This window comes from Heterocephalus glaber, unplaced genomic scaffold (assembly GCF_053883595.1).
Source record: "Heterocephalus glaber isolate CG9 unplaced genomic scaffold, H.glaber_assembly_v1.0 deba00000331, whole genome shotgun sequence".
Lineage (NCBI taxonomy): Eukaryota > Metazoa > Chordata > Mammalia > Rodentia > Bathyergidae > Heterocephalus > Heterocephalus glaber.
Genome location: NW_028258142.1, coordinates 30,373,103 through 30,401,098, shown reverse-complemented (window position 1 = coordinate 30,401,098; position 27,996 = coordinate 30,373,103). Strand labels below are relative to the sequence as shown.

The 27,996-nt window shown below is 37.1% G+C and overlaps 1 long non-coding RNA gene across 1 annotated transcript; it reads right to left on the bottom strand.

Annotated features, from left to right (window-relative positions):
• Positions 1-36: 36 nt before the first annotated feature.
• On the bottom strand, positions 37-27,996 carry LOC110344026 (uncharacterized). Its single transcript, XR_015443503.1, has 3 exons — positions 27,780-27,996; positions 18,098-18,241; positions 37-1,418 (listed from the first exon to the last, which is right to left on the bottom strand). It is a non-coding gene; the product is annotated as an uncharacterized LOC110344026 (long non-coding RNA).

Sequence of the window (27,996 nt, the reverse complement as noted above, 5' to 3'; positions counted from 1 at the left end):
AGCTTTAATCATTAAGGTAGTTATTTTTTGTGTTGGTAATATTTTGGCGAAAGTGGTAGCAGCATAAATTGAAATACTTTCATAGGACACGCTTTGGCAACATTCAAAGGGCTATTTTTATAGTAGAAACACAAGGACTATCATACAATGTTTGAATACACTTGAAATGTTCTGAGAAATAAAAATAAAGCTGTTTGGGTATAAGGATAAGGAGGTAGGATGTAGGGCATCATAGCAGTAGCGGAGTTCAAAGTTCAGATTTCCTCTGTGCTTAGAGCTGGGGCTTTGTGGATACTAGAAAGAGGGCCTTTTACATTGACTCTGAGATTTTTATTAGATCCATATTTTTATTAGACTCTCTTTCCCAGTGTTCTAGTTATTATATCACCCCACCAAAACTTTTTATTGGAAAATAATGAGAAGGAATGGACAAAGTTAGGTGACTGGCAAGAGTGAGTGTCCTTCCCTTCTCTCTGTACTCAGGGTAGCTGGTCACTGGTCTAGGTGGTAAAGTTTTCTTCTAAGAGAAGCAGAAAACTGAAAGGCAGCCTAGAAGAAGTGAGTATGGCCTGGTGACTCATCCTCAAGGCCTGCCCCTAACCAGCTGACCTAGAATCACCCCAATCAAGACCCAAGTGTACCTGGAATCATACTATATATTTTCCTCACTTGTTCTTTCCCAACATTATTCAAGCCAAAGCTAGTCTGAAGAAGGGAGTGTTCCAACAGTTGGGAATCTGTATTTTACCTGGAAACTAACAAGGAATCCCAGACAGGGTGCAGCCTTTTTGAGTTGTTTGTACTGAGTTCATTGAGTTTTGTGAGTTGGCTGAATTTTGCATACATTAGAAGCAGGTAAAACTCTGCACAATTTTTGCTATAGTTGGGAAAATAGGCCTGTGTGATTTCTTGATTTCTCTAATCACATCATGCTAACTTTGTCAGTAATGCTAATTAGATTAGTTGGAGAGGAAAGTAAGTTGGTTGTGATTAAAATTTGTTCTGGTTAGTACAAGTGAAAGATAGAAAAAGGTAGCGATGGGACACTGAACAGCCTGGGAACAATCATGTGTCTGTTTTTGTCTCTGACTGAGAAAATGGTCTCTAAAATATGAGGCTGAAGTGAGGCTTTCTTTGAGTTGCCACCAGACCTCTGATAGAGCTCTCTTGCAATGAGATTAAAAAATCCCCTCATAAGGGCTTCAAATAACTGTGATGCATGACTCTGAGTTCTGTGAGTCAGGATCCAGTAGGGTTTACCTAGGGTCCTTCTACTCCGTGAGCTGTTGACTGGCTTTCTCCTATAGTTGTCTTCAGCTGGGGACTTAGCCAGTGATGAGCACTGAAGTTGTCCTCTCATCTTCCAGGACTCTTCCCATATGACTCTGTCTGGACTTCTTTGTGGGCCACAGCTGGATCTGAGAGTTTAAAAACAAAGCTGTTGGACACACATGTTCAAATATGGCAGGGTTTCTCTGGTGTGAGAAACTGAAAGTGTGAATAAGGACCAAAATGTATAATAGATATTGTGAACTAGGAAGAACTTGTTCAAATAAGAAGGGGAACTAGTGAGGGGGGAGGGTGTAAAGAAGGAAGGGAAAAGGAAAAAAAAACACAATAGAAGAAAAAAATGGAAACAAAGCTTTCATAAATAAGGAGGGGAAGAGGGGTTGAAAGGAGGAGAAGGAAAGGAGAATAAAGAAGAATCAAGATATATCAGGTACAGGTATAAATTTCCTACGATGAATGTGATTATTATGTATATCTAAAATGTATCAATAAAATTAATAATAAAAAATATCCCAAAGCCGTTGGTCATGTTTAGGCCTGGACCTGGGACTGGCACAGCACTGGTACTGATTGCAGTGGCCTGAACATGCCACAAGCCCATCCCAGACTCAAGGGGAGGGGATGCAGCCTCTGAATCTTGGTGGGGGGTGCAGAGGTAGACAGCAGGGCAAAATTTGTCTCTTGGAGAGTTCTAAGCATTTATAGGATTGTGCTTTTCTTCTAAGAATCCAAATTATGTCAATGCTATTAATTACTCAATAATGTTATTTAAGTAAATGCAATGATGAATGTAGAAAAAAATTAAAAAATGGCAAACTATTACATGAAATTGAGTTCTGGCTTGATTGGAAAGCACAATTGGAAGGTTTGTAGATGTAATACTTTGAGATCCTTATTTAACATATAAGGAAACTGAAGATCATATAAATAATTTGTCTAAGTAACTTATTACTACTTCTAAGTTGTTCTGTCCTTTTCTTTTACCCACATTGACAGAGAAATGAGTAGAAATAACTCATAACTTCTTGTTCAGTGCTTTTCTTTTCCCTCCACCTTGTAATCATATGGAGAAATGTTCTGAGACTCAGCAGTTATTCCTGAAAAAAGTCTAATTTCATTTTCTTTGTCATGACCCAGAGTTTCTTGCCTTTGACACTATTGACATTTGGAGCTGGATAGTTCTTTGTCATGGCAGGTTGTCCTGTGCACTGTAGGATTTTTAAAGCAGCATCCCTAGCCTCTACCCACTAGATGCCAACACCTGCACAACTGTGATATCCAGAAATGTCCCCAGACACCGCCAGGTGTTCCCACTGAACACCACTGCTGTAACCTAAGATATTGACACTGACGGATTGTAGCTTCTGGGCTATCTACATAATACTTAAGAATTAACTATTTTCCAAACCAGGGCATGGGTCTGATAAAGGACTTTCCACACTTTGATTTGTATATTCACACATACTGCACACAAATGCATACAATGTTTTAAGCTGTAAGTTAAATGTATGAAATCAAAATTACATTTGGCAACATACATCATACAGATTACTTTTGCTTTTGTTTTTTCCCTTTTTGTGGTAATGGGAACCGAAGCCATGGCCTGTTCATGCTAAGCAAGGGCTCTACCACTGAGCCCCAGCCCTTTTTTATAAATTAGACATCATCTTGCTAAGTTGCCCAGGTTGACCTTGAACTTGAAATCCTTCTGCCTCAGCCTCCTGAGTACCATGTTCAGCTTAGCTCACTTTTAATGAAACAATTACTTAAAATCCAGTTGCTTTGGAATATTAAGGTTCATAGGACTTTTCCTGCAAACCCAAACTCCTATTAGTTGGCAAATGTCAATTATCTTCTCACCACTTGCCTTGGATGGACCCCATGAAAAGGTGATGCAAATAACACCATGTTCACAAAACAGAAAATGCAGCAGAGATTTGACAAAATGTCTAGTGGATTTAAAACAAGTAGACCAGAATATATTCAGTTTAAAAACACTTCCTGATTCAAGCATTATTCAAACTGGCTTTCTACACTAATCAAATTGTTTCAAGTATTCATTTCAGTTGGTATTATGTCAAATCAGCTGAAGTGTCTGAAAAATTATTCTTTTCTAGTTGTTTATGACTCCAAGTGTATGCGTTACAAAGCTGAATTTGACCTGACACTTTCTATCTCTCTCTTTCCCATGTGCATGATCATGTTGATGGAACTATACAAGCAACATCAACAAAGAAATTAAATAATTTCAAGATTTCTTCCTTAAGGAATCTTGCCAGTTCCAGAAAGTACCAGGGTGGGAAACTGGAGTGTACCTACATGTTTTATATAAGTCTCAGTGGTCCAATACTGGTTAAAAGCCAGTAAACTCATATTTATTTCTCCATCAATTTCATAAGCGAACTGCAAAAACTCTGCAAATAAATCATCACCACTTTCCCATATATAAACAAATGCTTAAATTTGTTCCCTTACTTGCATTTTCTGGCCCAATACAAACACCTATGATATCCCAATATGCTTGTTCTGCTCATTTGGAAAAGCTGTCTGATGGTTTTCCCTCTGACATTTTGAATAACTACTAGCTGAAGATGCAAAACAGCTCTCAAGTCTGTGCAGATTAATAATTCTACTCAGTTCCTAATAAAATACAGCTGAAATCTCAACTAGAAGATATTCTCTATGGTCTGATTTGCACTTGACTGTGATAATGAAATGTTGCCTGCCTCATCCTTAAATTTTGGAGATTCATGTTGAATAATTTTGGCAGTCTGGTTTCTCTTAGCTTTACGAACTTATATATGAATTTAAAAATTTTTTTGTCCAATGATGTGAAATAAGACAATGTGGCCAAGGTACATTTGGTGACATAATTTCACTTAAGTATTTATCATCTTGTTAAGTTGCCTTCCCTTCAGTTTCCTCCTCTCTCCTTCCTTCCCACCCTTCCTAGAAGATTTAATATTGAGCATCTGTCCTCATCTTCCTAACCCTGCCCCACATCTGGATTTGAATTGCCTTTAATTACACCCTCAAGCAGCCCAATTTTCTCTGCAGTAGAATTGGCTCACAGAGTTGCATAGTTCTAAAGGATCTGACCTATGAATTTTTCTGTTGATTTTAATTTCTCCTGAGTATTAGATTTTTGGCAAAAGTGTGAAATTTCAGTGAGAGACTAAGAAGGATGAAGAAACAGGATTCCAAATCAGAAATAACTTATATAAAGTGACAAATCATTGTAAGCCGTGAGGACATTTGGTCCTCTATGCCAAAGTGTTATTAACTCAGTTACATCTTTTGATTCATTCCCTGTTAAGAGTTTTCTGGGAGAAAGATGAGCTATAGGTATCTTTGTTTAGTGCCTTTGTACCTTTTTACAAAGTACTTAGTACATTAGTACCTTTGTTTCCCTGAAGACTGTTCTTAATTCAGGGTTATAGAGTAAGATATTTTAGAAGAGTGAATTGCTGCATGTGAAGATGGAAAGTCCTTCTTGTGTGAAGACCACCTCAACCTCCATGCTTGTAGGACTCCCTGATGTTTTCACTGCAGGTGACTAAAGAAAACCAGACATTGTTTAAGATCCACAAACCCCACTGAGTATCTTATCCCAGAATGTTGCACAGAGTAGGTGTTGAATAAATATGAAACAGTCAGTCTGGCATTTGACTTGAATTGCTTGGTGAAAACTCTTTGGGTTGCTGACTTCACTGCTACTTTATTCTTTCCATATTAAGATTGTGGGTGTTGTAGGCAGAGACTCACAAGACACTTGCATTGTAGTGGTCGCTTGGCATCCAGAGGGCCTTCTCTTTAGCGTCACATATTCAGGCACATATTAAGGCACTCAGTACACTAGGTTGCCCAAGACTTGGGAAAAGTGATTGGGAGGGCCCCAGAGGATATTTCCTCAACATATTAAAGAATTCTCTATGCTTCTACAGAGCATGCCTTTTCAACAGGGATAATACTGTCCTTAAGGAGGCAAAAATTGGTTTCTAAGGGATTAAAGTTTTTATATATTATAATGGTTTGTGTCCCCCATACCAAAGCTCAAAAGCTACCTGAAAACATTGTGCTGTTAGTACTTACTTTCTCTCTTTAGGGGAGAAATTTCCTTTCAAGTTAAAGTTTATTAATTAATTTAAATTAACTTTAAATTAAATTTATTTTCTCCTTTGGGTGACAATGAAAAGAGAAAAGCCTGAGAAATATTGTTCTAGAGTACACATTTCTTTTGTGGATTTGGAAACTGCCCACGATAAACAGATGCATATTTTTTTTGTTATCTCCCCTCAGATAAAAAACCATTTGAAAAAGTGTTTCCCATGGTGGCTTTCTTAAAATGAATACCTAGGAAACAATTGGGAAAGAACCTTCCCTAGGTGTTGAGGATAGACAATTGAATGCAGCATCAGCCTAAAATCTCACATGACCCTGACCTAATTCCCATCATGGCCAGACTTTGGAAAAATTGAGTCTTATAAACTTCATATATATATGAAAAATTTATTATTTATGTAGTAAATACATATACAATAAATTTTTTCTTTTTCTTCCTTGAAAATTTTTATATGATTCCTTCCAGGCAGTCATAGTTTTTTGAGACAGCTGCCTCTCTTTTCCTGGTATGCCCAAAGGGGTGTTACCTGCCCTTGACATTGGAGAAAATGTGCAAAGAGCTCTAGTACTCCATTGGGCACATCATGGTTTCCATCCAGTTATTCATTCCCTGCCTGGGCACTCACACTCAGTGATAGCTAAGTCTATGGTCATCTGAGTTGTTCAGCAAGAAGACCAGGGCTCTGAGCATTATCTAATCTTTATAAAATGCACACACACACACACACACACAAATGTTGGTCACAATACACAATATACCTAGTGACTTACCCAAAATCATTTAGTTAAAAAAGAACTGAGCTACGATATCTCCCTCCCCAGCCATGCACACATGGGGAGGTTAGTTTTCCATAGCAGGAAGTATGATTGTTGTATGCCTTCATATTCTTGGGGCCTAGCACATACTGTGGCACATAATAGGAATTCAACCAGTATTTTTTAAATGCATACATTTCTCTGAACCTGAGAATGTTAGATCATCAACACAATGCAGGACTATTTCCAAGAAGTGTAGGGGTATTATGTGCTTCATAGTTGGTTTTGCATTTGCATCTACTCCCCCATTTATGAAGTTGGAACACAAGAGAGGTGACAACTTCTTCAAGTGTAGAACATACCTGGACTTCTCAGAACTTTGCCATGGAGTTCAAAAAGAGATTATTATCTTCTAGGTTATCTTTTTTGTTATTTATTTATTTATTTTTATTTATTTATTTTTTTGAGACAAGGTCTTACTATGTAGCCCAGGCTAGCCTTGAACTCATGGCGATCCTCCTGCCTCAGCCTCTTGAGTGCTGGCATTACAGGCATGTGCCACTATGCCCCGTTAATTATTTATTTTTGAAATGGCTTCTCACTATATTTCCCAAGCTGGCCTTGAACTCTTGGGCTCAAATGATCCTCCTACCTCAGCTTTTTGAGTAGCTGGGATTATAGGTACATACTACTGTGCCACCTCTATAAGTCATTTTAATATAATCACTATTTAACTTATGCTTTCATAATACTTTAAACAGTAATATACAGCACTTAACAGTAATTAATTGCATCGTGGTTCTGAAAGGCTGACTTTTGATCCTGTAACCACGTATGAATAACCAGCTTTGCCTGATACTCTACACAGTAGAAACTAGCAGTCACCTTCTTGATCCAGAAAAGTGGAAGGGGTTCTCATTTATATGAGCCATAAAGAAAATTAACCTAAAAGATAGACACTTAGAAACAGTTTTATTTATTTATTTAAAAAACCATTTTATATCCTACATTTTGGGAAAAAATAAGTTATCATGTATTGCAAACAAACGGTTCTGCAATGTTTGTTATGAAAACCAGCAGCTCTCCTGCCCCGCTTGCTCTTCTTTATTTTTTCCTGCTTCAAGGTAGTCTCTTTCAATGCTTGGGCTAATTTGTCTCAGTTTAACATGTTGTATGGCTACCCTCTGCTGTTTCAGTGTTAGGCAATATCTTTTGAATTCTCTTCCTTCTGCCTACCATGTATGTACTCTCCATTGCCTATCTCCTAATCATAGTTCTGATTTGATCATAGTCAGTGTTAAATTATGACTGATTAATTCATCACTGCTGAACCATGCAGTAGACTAGACTCTTCTAGGTTATCTTGCATTCCAAATTTATTAAGCAGACTTGGTGTTAAAAGATAAAGTTTTATTGTTATTTAAATCTTTTGTATTAGGACCCCTACATTGCACACATAGGGGAGGACATTGTCATCTGTCTTGAAGAAAGTTTACATTCAAATGTACTTGCTATGGGCCTAACTATATCCTTCCCAGATTCATACCTGAAAACCTAATGCCCAAGTATGAAGAGGTATTAAGAGGCGAGGCCTCTGGGAGTTGACTACGACATGAAGGCAGAGGCCTGAGGAAACTCACTTGCCGGGAACGAGCCTTTACCAGATACTGAATCTGTAGATGCCTTGACCTAGAACTTCTAGACTCCAGAACTATGAGAAATAAATGTTTGTTGTTTATAAGCCACCCAGTTTAGGATATTTTTGTTACAAGGACCTGCATGAGCTAAGATAATACTAAAAAAAACATGCATTCTGGAAGATAGAAAATATGTAATAACATGAAATTCACTCTCATGAAATCAATCATTTCCCACCAGAAAGGAGGAATAATCTGAGTTAAAAATGTTAAAAACAGGAAGGATTGATTCAGACAGAAAAATGACTAATGGCATAAATGTAGAAAATTAAGGCTTGTGCAAGAAAACAATGCATGCTTCAGTGTGACTGGAGCATGTTGTCCGAGCTTCTCAGGGACTAACCATAGAAATAAAGGGGAAAAATCCAGCCTGGAGACAAAGACTTAAGTGAAGTGAGGGTGACCTCAGGAAACAAAAGTGAGTAAATGAGGATGTGAGTCAGGAATGGGGGCAAAGCTGATGTTCAGTTCTGCTGATGCTCAGTTCTGCTGCGGTCCCTCTGAGGGATCAAGTGAACCATGCCTAAGATTTGTGCTATCAAAGGAAGGAGGTGCTGGGTACGTATGGCTAACTCTCATCCTCCAGTTGCTGAAGGTTGCTCCAGCAGCATTAGCATCCTTGTGTCTCTGGGTTGGATCCATAGGTGGGGACCAAGCTCAAGTGTTGGGGCAGGACTTGGAAACAGCAGAGAAGCAGACATTTGAGGTGGGAAGCTGCCAGCTTGCTGGGAACTGCACTGTGTTTCAGCCCAGCCCTGGTATCTGAGGAGAATGGACAGAGCCTCACTCATATCTGTGATGGCACAGACCTTGTGTTGGTCAACTGAATATGAGCAAAAGTGACGAATATCACTTCCAGGTGAAGCTTAAAGAAATGGTTCATGATTTTCCTATCTTTCCCCCTTCACAGTAACAATAATGATTCAAATGATGGGGGCTCCCTCTGCTTGTCCTGGAGTGAGAAGATGTGAAGCATAACTGGCAGCTGACTTATACGGGACAGACATATAGCATGAGTGAGAAATAAAGCTATGTCTTACAAGCACTTAGAATTTTAAGGGTTATGAGTAGTGCAGCATAACATAGCCTAACCTGATAAGGATGAGACGTGATAAAAATATGTGAATATATGTTAAAAGTTTCATTATTGTAAAAGACACATTGCCATCAATCCCTCGCAGAATACTCCCTCTTCCTTCAAAAACTTATCCCGTCATTCTTGTCACATTCTGAAGCAGTTCTGGAAGTTCTCTTTCATGTGTGTCTTTAGTTGTGCTGTTGTGGCTGCCTGAGTGTCCTGAATTGATTCAAAATGTTTCCTTTCACAGTCATTTTGACTTTGGGGAAGAGTCAGAAATTGCATGGTGCCAGATCTGGTGGATAATGTGGATGAGGACACAATGTAATATTTTTATTTGATAGAAATTGCCGTAAACATAAACTGTAAATTTCTCGGAAAAGTAGCAAGAACAATGAGATAAGAGTGTTCAAAGCAAGGGGAAGTATTTGGAGGATTATTAACAGCAATGTGTCTTTTACTTAGTTTTTAGGGTTTTTTTCTTTTTTCTTTTTTTTGAGACAGAGTCTCACCATGTAATTCAGGCTGGCCTTGAGCTCACTTTGTAGCCCAGGCTGGCCTCGAACTACAGGCAATCTGCCTGCCTCAGCCTCCTGAGTGCTGGGACTATAGGCATGCACCACAAAGCTTGGCTTTTACTTAATTTTTAAATTTAAACATTCACTGCATTAAAAAAATTTAAGCATTCACATATCTTTTGATCACACCAGGTATAATCACTTAGCAAGATGAATTGTTAGATGACGGTTAATTATGGTCAGACACCACAAAAATTCAGTAGTATAATCAAGATGCATTTCTAATGTCTAGTTGAAGATGGGCATGTAGGCTCTATTCCATCAGCTCATCCAGGGATCCAGGTTTTATTTCTTTTTTAAAAATCTTTTTGCTATGCCATCCACTAGGGCAGAAACTTTGTTCTATAAAGGGCAAGATAGAATGCATTTTAGGCTCATGGGCCATATGTCTTTTTGTTAAAACTACTTTAACTCTAGTGTTTGAGAGTGAAAGCAGCCATACATAATATCAAAATGAATAGGTATGGCTGTGTTTCAAGAAAACCTTATTTGCAAACACAGACAGCAGATCTCATTTGGCCCACTTGCTGATGCTGATTTAGACTTTAAATGAATTTGCTTCAGTAACACAAATACTGAAACTGCAATAATTTAGACAATGTTAGTATGGTTCTTATTGTAGGAAAATACAAATGATTCAGGAAGTGTGCTGGTCTGTGGAGTAATCGTGCATTGAGCTATACACAGGTGCCACTTGGGGACGATGATAGCTTTCCAGTCCAAATAAGGAACAGCTTCTGAGCGTTGTCTCTGTGTTCAAGGCTCTGAAATTTGACTTTGATCATAAGCCAAAAAGTTAGCTTCTGAGAACTGACTTTTTCTAAGTAGACACACACAGTGCTGTGTAAATTAGAGTGTCAGCCCCATCATTTGCAACACAAATGTAGCTGTCAGGTAGACTGGATATTTGTATTCCTTAATCAGTGTGTTCTCTCACTGGAGGCAAGCAATATGGAAAGACAGCTCATAATTAGAAGTGAGCATTGAGACCCTGAAATCATAAACAGAGTTGGATGTTCTAGTGGCTGGTGATAACCAGGTGTGTCTATTTCCAAAGAGAAGCAGCTGTCACATAGATCTGATGGTGGCACTCCTTCCTTGGACTATGTCTTTTTGGCTTCTATCATATCCTTATGTGATAAAGCTCTGGCTTAGTAGCCAATTTGTCTAGTGGAATGATGCATGTCTGTGTTCTGGTCTATTATGTGATTTCATTTTTAGGTTTTTGGGGAGTTCCTCATTTCCCCTCATGTGCTAGCAACAAATTATTTCTAAGCATAAAAAATAAGAAATAAGTGAATTTGGTATTTAGAAAGAAAAGGGCTTTTCAAGTTTAAAAGCAATGGAAAAATTTAAAAAGGAAAACAACAGAATGGATTATTAGTCAAAGTAAACAAATAGAATATAGATTATTAGTTTAACATAAAACATACTTTTACCAGTAAAATATGTAACATTAAAAATGCGAAGTAAATGCAGAAAAAATATTTGGAATAGGTGGCAATGGAATCTTTAAAATCCTAAAAGCCTTCATATATAAATAGGTCTAGTGGTCAAATAAGAATTTAGCCAGAATTTTTATGGATAATTATGGAAAAGACATGCAAAAGTGATTCATAAAAGCATGATACTGCCAGCTAATAAACATATAGGAGAGTGTATTTAATTTCCAGAAAAACGACAGAAAGGTAAAAGCATTTACTTGGTCATTGTGCCGGAGACAAGTGTGCTCAGCTAATTTTCCATGTCTGTGTTGGCACTTCCAAGCCTTTTTAGCAGTCAGGCTGGATCATGTGACCAGTTTGGATTAATGGACTATGACATATATGACATGTGGGTCAAGACAGTTAAGAACTCTCTTTGCACACCTGCAACAGTTTTGGAAATAGTTTTGGAATAGTTTCCAATAGTTTTGGAAACCACGTGTTCCAGATGTTCTAGTTACAATATGGTGGATTTATGTGAGGGTGAGATAAGTTTTTATTGCATTTATCCTCTGAAGTTTGGGTAATAAGCTTGGTTTATTCTAGAAAAAGAGAAGGGCAATCATTTGGGTCATGGTGGACTAGAGAGAAAGTGGCAGGAGATTACGTTAGAGAGGGTGGTAGAAACTGTGTAAGGTTGGCTATATGGACAATGGTGAAGAATCTGAATTTTATTTTTAGTGTAATGGAAATCAGTATGTCAAGAATGTGCCTCAAGAACCTTACGATTGTCCAAAAATGTGAAGTCTGTTCTAAATATTCTAAGGGAAAATCTACAGTGTCATTAAAGATTCATGTGTAACATACTCCTAAATTATAACAGCAGGAAGTTGAAAAAGCTTAAATGTCTAAAAATGTAAGAACTATTAAAGGAGTAATATTATTATTACTAAATAGATATTTCCCTAAAGCATTTAAAGACAGACTTTTTTTTTTTGCTTTTCAATAATTTTATTGAAAGGTATATCTCTTAGTAGCAAATGTAATGGTAGTCGATTAGGTTACCTCTGCCAACTGATGTTTTCAAAATGTTGAAATAGATCAGCTTTATGATAAAAATGAAAATATCCACAAAACATGGTTTACAAAAAGTTAAAGGTAGAATATATTGTGATTCTTTGGTTTATTTTTCAATGCTTATTTATCTCTAACATGATGTCAAAATTGATTACAGCCATTCTGGATAGACTCAGCTTCAGGCTGCACTAACTGTCTACAACACTAACAATGTATGTACAGCTCCTTACATTGATTGGCTCACATGGAGAATTCCAAACACTACCTCAGCAATCTTATAATTATAGTGGTGCCTCCTTACTTTTCTTAAGACACATTATGGAAATATGTGAAAGTGTATTCTATTCTTTAAAAAAAAAACTGGAAGCAATGGCAGTTTTATAGAAACAGTCTATAGTAAAACCTGGAGTGCTTTATCTAGCCAGAACTTAGGGTAAAGCAAATTTTCAGAGTGATGATTGATTTTGACTTTGTAATATAACATTTTTTAAATGGATCTAGATAGACTGAGGGAGTAGATTCTGTATAGAAATTTTTATCATTGATATAAATGTCACTTGTTTTTTTTAGAAGAAACAGCTCAATGAATATGCCAAACTTAGTAGGCCTGTATTTTGGCTTAATACAAAATGTTTTTAAATTTAAATGTAATTCCCATATAGCAATAATATTCTCATCTCTGAGCTATCTATTACTTGCATTATGAGGGCCAAGAAACCATTACATTATCTAGAACATAACCTTTATCATGCCTTAAAAACGTGCATGTGTGAAATGTTGGTTTTGATGTAAACCTCATAATTTAAAATTTAACATTTAAATTAAGTAGGTTACCATTTTCAATATCACCTAAATATAATATATCGATCCAATATAGAAAGTTAAATTAATGTTAGAAATGAAGACTGGTAAACTGAAAAGTTTACCTTTTCAGGCATGTGTTAAGTGTTTCACATTTATGCCTTTAGCTTTACAGATCAGTTCAAATCTAAATAATCCTACTGCAGCATTATATTAATTAGGCAATTTTCCAAAGATGGAGAACATCATACTAATGTAATTGTGATTTTTTATTTTTTTGTACCAGGGATTGAACTTGGGACCTTGTACTTCCGAGGCAGGCACTGGAACCACTGAGCTAAATCCTCGGCCCTATAGTTGTGATGTTTTGAGGGTTCATAACTTAAATCCATTATAACATTATGGAATCCATAGTTTAGGGTTATGGAGGAAGGCTTCAAAGAAAATTTTTTGTTGCCGCAATAATAATATTTATGTAAAGAACTTATCAAAACTTTATCAAAATACTACCAGCTATTAATGGTAAATTTTTCATACCTAAGTTTCATAATCATATTTATATGTGTTAAATATTAACATTTAGTTTTGAGTAGGAAAAGATAAATCATTGCTGTAAGTTAATAAATTTAGATGGCAAGAACATATAGAATATATACAGTGACTGAATTTATATTTTTCAATTTCGCTGATTGATATTGGGTTGTTTAGAATTTTTAGGTCTTCTTCATTCTGAATTTATATTTTTTACGAAGAGAATTATTTTCTATTATTCTAATTGCAATAGCAGTATGTTGAGACATACTGGCAATTTTCAGAAACCCAAAAGAGATCATCTGCTTCGTATTACCTTTTCTTTAGGTGTAACATTCAAATTCATAATGATTCTGCTTATAAGCTAACAGTCTCAAATTAGTTCATATATCGATCAACCTTTTGGTTCTATTACAACTTTAAATGAGCTAGAGCTTAGGTCTATATTTAGCAAAATGTGCAATTAAAAAATTACTTCAGCACTACCTTAAAAATTCAGGTTATTAAAGAAGATGTTATTTTCTAAGCTGCTTATTTAATGTAAATGGTATATATATATCATATATATCCCGTATATATGATATATATATGAGATATATATATATCCCATATATATGATATATATATATGAGATATATATATCATATATATATATATGATATATATATATGAGAGATTGGAAACTTCTAAGGGTGTTTTTAAAAAAAATTTTTTTTTGAGACAAGGTCTCGCTATGTAATTTAGGCTGACCTTGAACTCACTATGTAGCCCAGGCTGGCCTCAAACTCATGGCGAGCCTCCTGCCTCAGTCTCCCAAGTGCTAGGATTACAGGCGTGCACCACCATGCCTGGGTATTGTACCTTATATATAGCAAATGTCTTCAAATGTTAGTGGACTAGATTGGTGATATCAGTTTTTCCCTTTTGCTATTCCAAATCCAGTTGGTTTATTTTGAAGATAATATTTTAATACTTCAATTGTAGAAGAAAATTATACAATTTTTTTATATGGAGAATAACAACCAAAGTTACTAATTAAGAAATTGTTTCAGGAATTGTTGGAAGGTGAGTTATTCTATAGTAGCTATACTTCAGTTGCCATGCAGTAAGCCCAGAAACAATCCACTTCAACTTCTGAACATTCAGTTTGGAACACTTGTTTGATGAATATTTAGTTCAACACTTGGATACAAGCTCTTGCCAGAAGGTCAGGTCTCTGCCATTTATCTTGGAATGTTTCTGAAGACATTCTACTCCTTCTGTTAACTCTACACATTTCTGTGCTTGGATTTCTAATGATAGATAAGGCCAACACAGAAGGGTGCCTTAAGGTGAGCTTCTAGTCTTTCAAAAGTTAGGCTATTTTTCCTTTCAAATGGCAAGCTCTCTTAAATGAGTGAATAACAGAGTTGTAGAAATTGAAAGGCAATAGTAGCTTTTGACTTTCCAATCCACCTTCTCCAATGCAATTTTTTCCATTCGCATCAAGTCTGAAACCGTGAACCGATACTGACTTACTCAGATCAAGTCAGTTGCCAATGGGACATTTCTTTCCTCTTCTATTGATTTTACAGCCAAATAAAAGCATTTCAGTCCATCACACCCAAGGTGCTTGGGCTGTACTTTCATTTTAGACAGGAATCTGTCCAGTAAATTCACAGCTAGAGAAAATGTCTCTGTATCAAAGCCAAAGAACTGAGTTAGACTAAGAAGACCTTTCACTTCAAAGTCCCTCAGTCTTGCAGTCATTCTAAGGCCATTATCATGTGCAGATTCAATTAGTCTCAAGCGGCAGACCTTTGGCTGACATCTGGCCTCCTGTTCCCACAGGATATTCAGCTGGTGTAGCAGTTTCTGGGAGTCAGTTGTTGACAGTACTTCTATCATCTTCGTAGAGACTGCAGCTCCTCCGACTGATCACCCTCCCCGGGCCTGCTCTCACCTCGCCCCACGGTATTGGATACGAGAGGCCTAGGAGGCGAGGACACTCAAGGGCAGGACAGGAGAGGCCCCAAGAGAGAGAACTGTCCTGGTTGGAGATCTCCGTAGCACCAAGGAGACTACACTGCCCTCCTCCCGGTCGGACTGCAGCCAAGACAGACATTTTTATGCTTTATTCACAGTAGCAACAAAATTTAGAAATAAGTAAAGAGAATGCAGGTTTTTACTGAAGGGTGACCTGAATAAATGGAGGAAAGACCAAGGTTCTGGGTGCAAGAGCTTAATATTGTAAAAAGCCATACAGCTGTCAATCAACAAAATTCCAATTAATGTCCATAGAAAGTTTTAATTAAACTCTATAAATTTGAAGTTAGAAATTCCCTAGTCTACCGTGCCCCTAATGATTGCCCTTCTTTTTAAAGTTTATCTAGAGGAAAACATGTATGAGAAAAGGTAAGAATACTTTCAAAAAAGAACAATGCAGGCTTCTGTTCAGCTGTGGATGGGCTCAGTGGAAAGAACGAGTTCAGAAAGAATCTCAAGTTTTATATGAAAATTTAGGGTATGGCAAAGCAGTGGAAAAAAGTATACTATGCAATAAATAGAGATCAGCATAATTGACTATACATTCATGTAAAAATATAGTTAGCTCTGTCCCACACATAATTATCAGGAAAATATTTTGTGTGGATTGAAGAACTTCACCTTTAAGAAAACTTAAAGTAAAGAAAATTTAGGTGCAAAAGGCAAGCATGAGTTCCTCAGAGTTGAACATAGATTTGACCTAGAAATTCCGCTCCTAAGTATACACCTAAGAAACTGAAAACAAACACTCAAATGGATACTTGCACACCAAAGTTCATGTAGCATTATTCACACAGCTAAAAGGTGAAAACAACCTAAATGTTCATCAACAGATGAACAACAATGACAACAATGAGCAACAGATTTCCACTGAATACAACAAGATAAGAATTGCAAACAGGCCATTAAATTTTTTACGATGATTAAAAGAAAGAATGACAGAAAATTGTTTTAAGGAAATTCATAGCAGATCAGAAGAATCTTTGCAATGTTGCAACTTTCTCTTCTTCCTTGATGAAGATTTAATTACAATCAATAAATGCCACTTTAACTCAAAAATCCTCACACATAATTACTAAACGGAACAAAGAAGACCAAATAAATAGCAATCAATAGTACTCCATACAGACAAGTAAATGGTGATAGAGAATTTTGGCATGATGTTTTTACAACAAAGCACAATGGTTTTTGTGGCACAGCATTTACTGAAGAATAGAAAATTTCCTGAATTCACTAGAAATAATTTCAAAATTTACTGCTAGGATGGCCAAACATATAAGATTGACAAGCAATTGTAAAACAAATTGTCACTATGTAGACAGCTTAACGTGCAATTATTAATTTAACAGGTAATTAAGTAGGACAGAATGCCATGCATAAAAATTTAAAAGGTCTATATAACTCAATTCAGTCAGATTGTGGAAAGGACAAAATGTTAAACACTTATTGTATATATTGCTGGACCAAGAGACAAAAATACGGAGGTCAAAATGAGTATTTTATTGATTTTATGACAGTTGTAATGAGTACCTTTTTAAAAAAGAAAAACTTAATTGAAGAACTAAAAAAGTCTTCTTTAGACATTAGGTATTAATTTGAAAGACTGAGGAGTGCAGTCCAGAGCAATCACATTGACATGATTGGTAAAGAGATGGGTGAGCTAGACTTTGGCTTGAAATATCCAAAACTATTCTTTGTGTCAGTTAATGTGCACAGTTAGAGTTTGTTAGTAGAAGACGTAACATAATCACGTTTTGGGGCCATAATTCAAGAGATAATTTCTGATAATCTCTGGAGCAGTGAAAATCGGCATATTTTAAAGAAATTCATGTCAAATTTTATCTTGCAACCACTGTCAGATAACATGGTTGGGAAATGTTGTGAAAGCAACTAGATTTAATTTAGATAGTATAGAAAGTACATTAGAAGGTTTAGGCAGAGAAAGAGAAGATTCTCGACCTAGTGATTATGAGCTATGGCAGAAAAAGAAATTAACATTCAATTGATACTGTTGACCATCACTTAGTATAAACGATGTTTTCCAAGGTTACAAAAAATCCAAAGCCATACAAGTTTAGCTACTCACTTTTAAAAGTATTAAAATATTTTTTAAAAAGCCTGGAGAAAAGTTTTTCTGAATCAAATTGATGTGAGAAATATGCAGTAAAATAACACTGCAGTAAATATATAAGGAAACAAAAACATTTCAATGAGTGAAAGACATGAGATTTACATATCAATTTTAAAGTTAACATCTATAAAGATTATTTCTATGGAGACTGAATATTTCTTGAACATTATAGACAAGACATATTTACAAGTGAATGTAGATTTAAAACCACTGTAATATATTGCTATTATGTAATACTATTTCTAGTTTTCTTTATAATTGCTTACTATTGAAAAAATTTAAAGTAGAATTTAAGAAACTTAGAATATGGTGAAAATCCTAAGTACATTTGGTACTTTTTTCTTGCTGTTAAAAAAGATCAGAATATGTGATCTGCTATGGTTTAGATACAAAATGTCTACCAAACGTCTCATGTGTTCAGAGATGGGGCTTTTAGAAGTTAACCATGAGGGCTCTAAACTTCATCGATGGATTAACCCACTGATGAAATCATAATTTGACAGCATGATTTGGAGGTAATGGAAACTGAGAAAATGGGGTTTCGTTGAAGGGACTGGATCATGTGGGCGTGACCTTGGGGACTGTACCTGGTCTCTGCTCCCTTCCTCCCTGGGTTCCTCACTCTTTCTATTTCCTGGATGAAATAAGATGAGAAGCTTTCTTCTGCCATGTTCTTCTGCTGTGACACTTCTGCCTTGGGTCCAGCTGACCATGGAAAGATATCTCTGAAACTGTAAGCCAAAATAAATATTTCCTGCTTTAAGTTATTTTCCTTAGGTATTTGTTCACAGCAATGAAAAGCTAGTACTGCATGCCACTCAAAATATATGAATTTGGCTTAAGGATTATTTTGAGCTAAAAGAAATTAAAAAGCCACAAACACAGAAAGAACCTTTGTCTTTTACCTGTCTTCCCAAAAACAAAGATAAATTTCCCTTTGTGAGGGCTTTCCTCCTTCCTTCTTCCCTACCAAGAGGACAATGCTTATCATTTGGAACTGAGTTGGCAATGAAATCAGCCTATACAAACACATTTTAGTACAATAATCCTTTCTTCTATTAGTTTCCCCATCCATTTACCTTTCCACAATTTATCTCCCCTAGAAACTTGAGTCCCTTTTCTTTTGTTTAGTTACTTCTCTATAGTTTACTGCCCTTTGTTGAAATGGTATATAAGCTCCTTAAGGTTAACTACTTTGGATCTTCACTTCTTTTCTATGTAGGCTTCCATGAGTGTAAAAGTTAAGATACTAGCACCAAATAAAGTTTGTATACCTTTGCTTCAGTTAATCTATCTTTAGTCATTTTAATTCACTGATCCTCAGTCTTAGAATCAAAGACAGTAAAGGAAAATGTTTTTTCTTCTATACTTTTATTCTTTAATGTTACTGTCTGGTATTAAGCTACTGTCTCTCAGCTCCAAATAGACTCTTTAGTATTTGGCTTTGTGGTGCTAGAGCTGGGACTTTAAAAAATATTTTTGTGCTTTTCCAGCTAGCTTCTTGCTAGTCTATGCAATTGTGTGTGTGGAGGTGCTAGAGGGACTTGGAAAGGTAGGAGAAGAAAGAAAGGCCTTGCTATTTTCTGTTTTCTTACTCTTCCTATGAGAGTCACTTTGGGCTCCCACATCCTGGCAGTAGGAGTTCCTCCCAGCTAATTCCAGTTTGCAGTTTTCCAACCCTGGTAGAATCAGACTTGTGATGTCCCATCTCTGATGCACCAAAGGAAGTACCTTCTGGCATCCCTTCTTTTAAGGCTTTTGAAGCCCTTCAAATGTTATTAATTCCAGTGTGTGTGTGTGTGTGTGTGTGTGTGTGAGTGTGTGTGTCTGAGTATGTGTGTATGGAGAGAGACCAGGGCCTTTGCGCTGAGTAACATCCCCAACTCTTTAAAAAAATTTTGATTTTGGGGCCAGGGATTTAGCTCAGTGGTTCCGCTGCCTGCCTCAAAAGTGCAAGGTCCCAAGTTTGATCCCTGGTATCCCCCCAAGTTTTTTATTTTGAGGGTATTGTTAAGTCGCTCATTTGCCAAGGCTCGGCTTGTATTTGTGATCCTTTTACTTCAGCCTCACAGGGTACTGAGTGTGTGCCACCACACTCAGCCTAGTTTCTTCCTTTTGATTCTAGTAATCCTACAGTCAGTAGCTGTTTCCTATACTAGATACCTCCATGAGGCCTTTGAACTTTTATATTTGTTTTTAAATTTTTTAAATTCCCCAAATTAAAATAATTGTGACAAATGTATATAACATAAAATTTAGCATCTGAACCACTTTTAAGTGTAAGATTCAGTAGTGTTAAGTGCAACCAAATTGAAACCTATTAAACAGTAACTCACTTGTCCCTCACCCTAGTCCCTGGCAACCACAATTCTATTTTCCATGTCTATGAATTTGACTAGTCATCTCATGTAAGAGGAATTATATAATATTTGTCCATTGGCTTATTTCACTTAACCTATATTCAAGAATTGTCTTGGGCCAAGAATTTAGCTCAGTGGTTCCACAGCCTGCCTCCCAAGCACAAGGTCCTGAGTTCGATCCCTGGTACCAAAAAGGAAAGAATTGTCTTAGTCCATTCTGCTACTAACTGTATACTATAGACTGAGTAATTTGTAAAGAAAAAAGGTTTATTTGGCTCATGGTTCTAATGCCTTTGGAAGTTCACAGTCAGGCAGCTGCATCTGATGAAATCCTTGATGGTGTGAATTTTGCAGAGTCCCAAAGTGATTTCAGGACATAACATGGTGAGAGAGAACGTTCTAGCTCAGTTCTTTCCTCTTCTTACAAAGTTATAGTTTCATTTGATTAGGGTCTCACCCTTATGATCCCATTTAACTTTAATTATCTCTCAAAGGTTCCACCTCCAAATACCATAGAATAAGTTTCTAACCTTTTAAATACCAAGGTTGGGGATTAAATTTCGACATGACTTTTGGCAGGGACATTCAAGCCACAATAAACTTCATCCATGTTGTAACATGAATGAATGAAAGTACTTCATTCCTTCTCAAGGCTTACTGATATTCTATTGTATGCATATACCATATTTTGCTATCCATTCATCAATGGGTACTTGAGTTAGAGTTCTCTTTTTACCTTTCCAGGTATGTGTGGCAATTCCTTCTATCTAGTTAGCAATTCTTTAATTCATATTAAATTCTCTGTTCAAATAAGTGGTATGATTTTTTTCCCTCCTGGTTGGATTCTGACTGGTACAATAGTCAGTAATTTTGAAAAAAATATTTTTCACCATTGCCTGGGGTGGTCTGTAACAAGCAGCTGGTGCAGAAAGCCTGTCTTCTGGTTTTGGGAAGAGGACCAGTTCAACTGGTAGAAGCTCTACCCTGTTTCTCAAGCTGCAGGACATGTAAGGGACTTCAGAGTCAGAAGATTCAGTTTATAGCACTTTTTGCATGGACTGATCAAGAGAACCAATGTGGGAACCATGCTGCTTCTTGTTGTACTCTTTGTAGCCTTCGAGGGATAGAAATGAATTTGTTCTCTCTCTGCTTCCAACTCTGGCACCAGCAGACCTCAGACTTAGTGGCTACTGTTCAGGCCTGCTGTCCTAAAAACAATTTGAATGTTTATTGTCCCCATGTCTCTTCTTAATAAGGAAATAATACACAACATGGCAGACCCTTGTCTGTTCTCAAGCTCCGCCTCCCCCATGTTTTTTGCCAAGAATCATGATTTGTTAAAGGTACCCGCACTGCAAATGCAACAGTTCAAGCAGTGTAACTGTGCCAGCTGTAAGATGTTCCTATCCGATGTTTCAAGATGTACTGCTAACTCCATCCTTCTGCTTCTGTAAAGACACTTGCCTGGCACTTGTACCCAACCCTCCTACCCCATAGATCTGTATATGAGGTTGCTTCCATTTTTGTTTGGGGCTCAGACTTTGGAGTCCAGACTCCTCTAGGCCAGCTGGTGGTTCCCTCCATCTCTCTGAGTGCCTCTCACCTTCTTCACCTCCGGATAGCTATAACACTTGGCTGTAACACTGAGCTATCACATTTCACTGTAACATTCTTGCTGTTAGAATATGTAGACTTTGCTGGTATGGCTTCTGGAAATGCTCTGATTTCCAGTCACATTCTTTTGACCTGTTTTTGAATGCTTATATCTTTGCCAGTCTGATTTTATGCTTGTTACTTTATAAGAATTTTTGTATGCCTTTTGATTTTTTAGAACTATATGTGCCTATTCATTTAAAATTTTATATAGCTACCATTTCAAAAGATGTTGAATTATAATGGAGTTGCTCTTAGTTCATTATTTTAATCTAATCTTCCATGTATTACTTTACAATAGTTTTTATTATTGCAAAGCTTATATAAATAGGTTTTACTTTAATAAATCAAAAGGGGAAAAAGCCAGATTCCTCTAAAGATTGTGTTTTCTATATAAACAATTAATTTCTCAGGGACATAAACTTTTAAATACTTCAGAAGGAAATATAGTTATTATAATTCATGAAATCCTCAGAGGCAACACATTGTGATTTAATTTCTTATATTGTATTTCATCAATTTCATAATTACATGGATAAATAATGTATAAAAATGAAATATAATTATGATCATCATATCAGCAGACTTATTCTCAAAGTCATTTTGAATGGATTCAAGGCTGACAAGAATTTATTATATATTTTAAATTTTTATTTATCTAGGTATCTCTTAACATTTGGGCTCAGAATCTCCAAGAAATTTCAGGGAACAAAATGAAAAAACCTCTCTTGAAACTGAGTATGAGATGTTTGCAAATGTGTGTATCTATTGTGCATATTTATGATTCCTCAAGCACAAGGGCTTACAGGCAAATTGATGCTCTTGACTTGGACAGTGCTTATTGCCTCCTTCCTGTATATCAGGTGTTGTGTTAATTCTGGGGATCCAATGCATAAAATAGACACAGTTCCTGCTGCTCATAGTGTATACCAGATGTGCAGACAGATAATTTCTATTTGGTGTGCTAGATAACAGAATGAAGTAATTCTAGGGAGCTTGGAAAGGTGGGACAAAGTCACCTCCTCCAGTCTTGGCTATCAGGAAATAGTGGATTATGACATAAAGAACTACCACAGAAAGAGCTGAAAGAACACTGAAGGGCAACTTCAAAGGCATCTTCTCTTCACTCCAGGCTCCGGCATATACTATGGCCCCTGCCTGGAGACCTGTACCAGGCATTTCAGGTAGTGTAGGAAGGATTATTTCAAGGTGCCTGTTTTTCTTATATGTTTTCTCTGGGAACTACCCAGCCTTATCATCTCATGCCATAGTTGTACTGTGTTATTGCCATCCTTTCCTTTTCTTTTCCTCTTTCCTTTTATTATTTTCTCCATCTCTCCCTTCCCTACCCCTGTATACTTGATTGCAACCAGGGTGGACAACTGTTGCACATACCACCAGCTGGTCATTAACCAACCAGACTGTGTCTCTCTACAGATCTCTCTAGAGAAGACAAAGTAAAAGGTACAGCAATTGCTTTGAAGCACTGTCTGTTGAATGAATAAAGAATTACTACTCTCTTGGATCTCAAGTTAGAGTATATTTTTTGAGTTCTCACAACGAACAATGCTCTTACCTTTATCATTATAAGTTTTCTTCATCAGGTATATTAAAATTATGTCTTAAAATAATGCTATGTATAATCAAATATTCAGTATGATAGGCAGGAAATATGCATTAGTTCCTTCAACCAAATCATACACTATCAATATAAGCAGTGATGCATTTAAAAGCAGACATTTTTATTCAAATTTAGTATTATCAATTGTGTGTGAGGTAATCTAAAGTTAAAATAACTATAGTTTAATTGTGGACTATACTATATGCATTTTAATTTTGAACTGAAATATATGCTTTTTAAATGGAATGTAATATATAGTTTTAAATTTGGCTGTAATAGATGCATTTGAAATGGACTATCATATATTTTTTAACATGAAAAGAGGAAGGAATGACCCTTAATTGTGATATTTATGTTTTTTTGTTTTGTTTTCTTTTGGTACTGGGGATTGAACTCTGGTCCTTGCGCTTGCGAGGCAGGCAGTGGAACCACTGAGTTAAATTCCCAGCCCTAATTGTGATATTTATGGTGAAACTGTTAGAGTTTAGAAAAACCTGTTGTTCAGCAGTGCTGTGGCAAAATGTAACAATCAGCTACAGTCAAAATCTGCTGCCTCACAAACTACTACAAAACTCAGTGGCTTAAAACAAAAACTTATTCTCATAGATCCGAGGTTGGCTAAATATGTTCTGATCTGGGCTGTGCTGGACTGGAGTGGCTCTGTTCCATGTCTCTGACCCTTCTCCTAGGACTGGCAAGCTTGCTGAGGGTGGTTCTTCCACGGTAATGACAGAGAAAAAGAGAGCAGGTAGGTGCAAATCTCTGAAGGCCAAGGTTCAGACCTAGCAAACTGTTGCTTCTGTTATAAGTGATAAGGCCATTCTCAGAGGCGAGAGTAGGGGGAGCAGGCCACCACACTGGAGGGGCACTGCAAGGCTTTATAGAAAAGACCTTCAGTACAAGGAGGGGTGAAAAAGAAGGGACAATCATATCATACACAAACTGCCTACACATTCACCTGACTGTTTCCTCTTCTTCCTGAAGTTCACAGCAGACCAGATTTCCTTGCCACTCTGATGCAGTAATGTCTGGATATCTGGCCAAGTCCCTGCCAAGGGAATGTGGGCAGAAATGAGTTGGCCCATAAAAATTTCTGATGGGAACTCTGCGTCATTTTTCTCTTTTCTTTGGCTTGATGAGACAAGTTTATAAAACTTGAAAGTCATGTATTGACAGGAGTCTTTGCCTGTCAAACTTCTGTCAGGCTTCTGAACCTTTTCCTAGGCCTATTTGTATACTTTCCCATAAAATCTAGGTTTAGTAAAGAACTCTACTAATACACTTTTGAAAAAAAGAAAGAAGAAAGAAAAAAACCCATCCTCCATATCTGATCATGTTCCTCATTACCATCACTCAAGTAATGTCTGATCACCCAGACCTGCCTTTGACAAAAATCCTATTAGGTTAGTTTGCCTAGAATCCCATTGGTTCTGATATTTCCTCTTCGTAAATTTCTACTCACTGACTCTACTTCAACTCCCACTGCTCCCACTTACCCATAAATTCTCACTTGCCCATGCTGTATTTGGAACTGAATCCAATCTTTTTCCCCAAAACCAGACTTCATTGCAAATAGTCCTTATACTCATTGCCATGGTTCTGAATAAAGTTTGCCTTATTGTTTTTATCAAGATCACTCAATAATTTTTTATTTATCAGTATTGTCTATAGTCAGAAGTACAAGATAAGGAGGTTGTATCTAATCAGTAACTCCTAGTTGGACTTTGAGAGAGAAATCAGCTTTCATTGTATTGGTGCCATTACTCAATCTGAGGTTTGTTTGTTATAGCAACTAGACTTATCATCAATGAACCACATATGTGCAGTGCCTCTAGAATTCCCTAAGGCACTCTGAGACCGATTTGTCTAACACTTTTTCAGGTCCACTGTAATTCCTGCCTGATGGACAACTTTGGCATATTTGTTTGCATCAGGGAAGAGAAGCTTGATTAGCCTGAGATTGGAGTGATGTTCTTCCTGGGCACCAGAGCAGAATATAACATTTTAGAGCCACAGTAATATTTTAGAGAGTTTGAACACTGAAAATCAGTTGCTGCAAACAGAGGATTGTCTTTCAGCATCAGTCAGGCTTTTTGTGGCCTCCTTGGTTCCCCTGAATCCCTTTAGTAAGTACAGAGGAAGAAAGATATTGGGTGCGTGGTTTTCATCTGGCTATGTGAGCTGATTCTTGCTGGACTGCACTTTTAGCTGAAGCCCACCTCACCCTGCAGGACACTTCAGGTATGTTCTTACTATAGAATTTAGAATGTTTTATTATAGACCTTAATTTTGGTCATACAATCCATTTTGAGTTTTAAAACATTGCCATTTGGGCATATCAATTTCAATGGTCCATAAAAATGCTTTTTACGTTTTAAATTTTGCCCAAAAAGCAGCATTCTGAATTTATAAAAGATTGTCTACGGCCATACCACCCTGAACGAGCCCAATCTCATCTGAATTTATAAGAGATAATAACATCCAATACTATCCATCAAGTAAAATTTCCTCCCAGCTTCTGTCAGAAAGGCTAATTGTCTTTAAGTTACTCTTTAGACTCTTTTTTTTTTCCTGTTTAGTAACAAATAGGATGTATTCATTATATCAACAAACCTGGGGGAAACATTTAAAAAAATCTCATTTTATGAGCTATAGGAAATTTCTGATTACCTAGTTTATTGGGTATTTACCAATGCCTCCTTGGACTTTGTGATGTACACAAGAAAAGGAAAATAAAATTGGGAATGAAAATAGCTTTATCTTGGGCAGGGTAGCAATTAGAAGTTTTATTTACAGATCACATTAATTATTACTATAATTCCATTTCTGGGCCTCTAGATGGAATTCCCCAGTCTTACTGGACTGTTCTTTACAATTAATAACATCTAACATTTATTGAGCATTTACTGTGTCTCAGGTGTTTGACATGCACTTATTTAATTCTTGGAAAAATCCTATGAGGCAGATACTATGATCCCCATTTTACAAATGAGGAAACGCAGGCACACCCGATAAGAGACTGAGCTGTGGTTGCACCCCAGACAGTCTGACTCCAGAGGCTCAGCCCTTCTCTTTGTGCAATGAACTTTGTGCTTCGTACAATGAACTAGTCACATAATTCTCAAGACCGATTTATCTTTTGATGCACTAGGAAGACTACTGTTGTCAATAATCTTTAATAGCTTTGTTTTGGCTGATATCATTGTGTCAGCTAGATGAGGATGTGTAGGGAACAGGGAAAGGGGATGTTACTAAAACCTCTGCAGTGAGTCCTAGTCTCCTGTGAGCCATGGCAGCACAAGGTGAATTAATTTATTATACAACAAAGGTAGAAAAATGAGACTTTGAGAAGAAGCTGAGCTTTGGGTCTGATCAGTGCTGCTCTGGGTGGCAAAGACAAAAGCACCCGAGCTTGCCACACCTTTTATTCAGTACATCCGGAGAAATAAATGACTTGCAGAGTTCAGTACATCGGGATAAACAAGGTGTAACAATCCAATTGTTCCTCCCAGGATATCTTCAGCTGGCGTAATCTTGTCCTGGAGCAACACACCATCACTGGATCACTGAGGTCTCAGTTGTGACCGGGGGGGGGGGGGGGGGGGGGCGGCAAAATGGAATTATGTCTCAAAATGCCATAGCTGGCCTGTAGGCAGGAGAACTAGGATTTTTCCCTAAAATTATGTAGCATTGCTCCCAACAAGGATGCAGCTGTATAACAGATGCTGCTGATTAGATTAGGGGATACAAACCTTTCCAACTTCTTTATATGATTCAGGCCCATGAATAACTAGATTTTTTTACTATCTGTACATAACCTCAGAAGTCATAATTGTTACTTAGTTACTATTAATATCAGGCGTGTGTGTGTGTGTGTGTGTGTGTGTGTGTGTGTGTGATCTGTGCTGCATGGGAATCCACCTGAAGGATGCCTGTGCTGTTAAAATTGTGACACACCGGGCCAGGGATTTAGCTCAGTGGTTCTGCAGCTTGTCTCACAAGCCCAAGGTCCGGAGTTCGATCCCTCGAACAACAACAAAAAATTGTGATACACTGTGTAAATAGCGATTGCCCTGTGCCTTTTCCCACTCTTATTAAATTGTAATATAATTTTAAAATTGTTAAATCTATACATTACATTTATTAATTTTTACAAAATATTATAATTTTATATAATATTTTTAAGAATTTTGTTCAATGGAAAGAAAATGGCTGGAAATCTGCTTTACAAACTGAGAAATCAAAGGCCAGGGAATCCCAGCATACAGTGCCTGGGAGTCTCAGTCCCAGCTTGGCAGGGGCAAAAAAAAGACCTCTGGGTGGTCCTTCTAGTGTTTTTCAGGAGTGGCTAGGGGGCTGAAAAGTTTTCACAAGTGAAATCAGACATGTTTTGTGAAATAAGGTTTTATTTTTTAAGTTCCTGTATGATGTACTTCAGTTTCTTTCTTTCTTTTTTTTTTTTGGTACCGGCGATCGAACTCGGAACCTTGCGCTTGCGCGGCAGGCGCCAGAACCACTGAGCTAAATCCCTGGCCCTATTTCGTTCTTATTTCCTCCAAATTCCACTGTGTAGCAGCATATTCTTTCACAGGTCATCATGATAGAGCAATAGTATACAATAAGACAGGCTCTTACCTTGCCTCCATGTTTTTTTCCACAGAATGTTTTGTTCCAGAAATGTAAATTTGTGTTGCTGGGTAGCGCTTCTGCCCAAGGTACCAAAACGTTTTTTTAAGGAGATCTCTCAGGAATGTTCTGTTAGCTCTGCCCCTCTCAGGAATGTTCTGTTAGCTCCGCTCCTCTGCCTTTGTGAGCATGCTCGCCCACTATGCCTTTCAGGAACGTTCTATAA